The sequence below is a fragment of the Lynx rufus genome, unplaced genomic scaffold (genome assembly GCF_022079265.1).
Source record: "Lynx rufus isolate CCGP_SWC_20201006 ecotype Redwood Valley unplaced genomic scaffold, mLynRuf1.p SCAF_17, whole genome shotgun sequence".
Classification (NCBI taxonomy): domain Eukaryota; kingdom Metazoa; phylum Chordata; class Mammalia; order Carnivora; family Felidae; genus Lynx; species Lynx rufus.
In genome coordinates, this window is record NW_025814831.1 from 21,532,804 (window position 1) to 21,533,535 (window position 732).

The following is a 732-nucleotide window of genomic DNA, read 5'->3' on the forward strand; positions in this document are numbered from 1 at the left end:
TTGAATCTGGCAAACTGGCACCATCCTAATGATTTTCAGAAAACTTACTTTTATTGCTTCACTTTGGGAAATTCGTGAGAACCTAGTTTTAGGAGAAGGAGAAGGAGAGGGAGAGGGGCTGGATCATTTCAGGGACTGATTTCAGTAAAGTTTTCAATTGTGTTTTGGTTCAGAAAGAAGTTCAACTCTGTCATGAAAACAACACAATCTGTTCCCTAATAACATGCCTGAGAAAGGCAGGACTCTAAATTGCAACCACTTTGCAACAAGTAGACAGATTCAATTAAAAATAAGGAAAGAAACCTTATAGCTCTCTAGTCTTAGGGGAATATCAACTCAGGAGACAAGAACTGTTGTTTAAAATGCATTTTTAAAACCTTAGTACAGTGCTCGCTTCGGCAGCACATATACTAAAATTGGAACGATACAGAGAAGATTAGCATGGCCCCTGCGCAAGGATGACACGCAAATTCGTGAAGCGTTCCATATTTTTAAAAAGGACGTTAGAGTGGGAGAGAGCCAAAGCGTAAGAGACTGTTAAAAACTGAGAACAAATTGAGGGTTGATGGGGGGTGGGAGGGAGGGGCGGGTGGGTGATGGGTATTGAGGAGGGCACCTTTTGGGATGAGCACTGGGTGTTGTATGGAAACCAATTTGTCAATAAACTTCATATAAAAAAAAAATAAAAAAAATTAAAAAAAAAAAATAAAACCTTAGTACACTATGAGTTCT

General features: G+C 39.1%; 1 non-coding gene across 1 annotated transcript; it reads left to right on the forward strand.

Moving 5' to 3' along the window:
* The first annotated feature begins 386 nt into the window (after positions 1-386).
* On the forward strand, positions 387-493 carry LOC124512726 (U6 spliceosomal RNA). Its single transcript, XR_006962236.1, has one exon. It is a non-coding gene; the product is annotated as a U6 spliceosomal RNA (small nuclear RNA).
* The last annotated feature ends 239 nt before the right edge of the window (positions 494-732 follow it).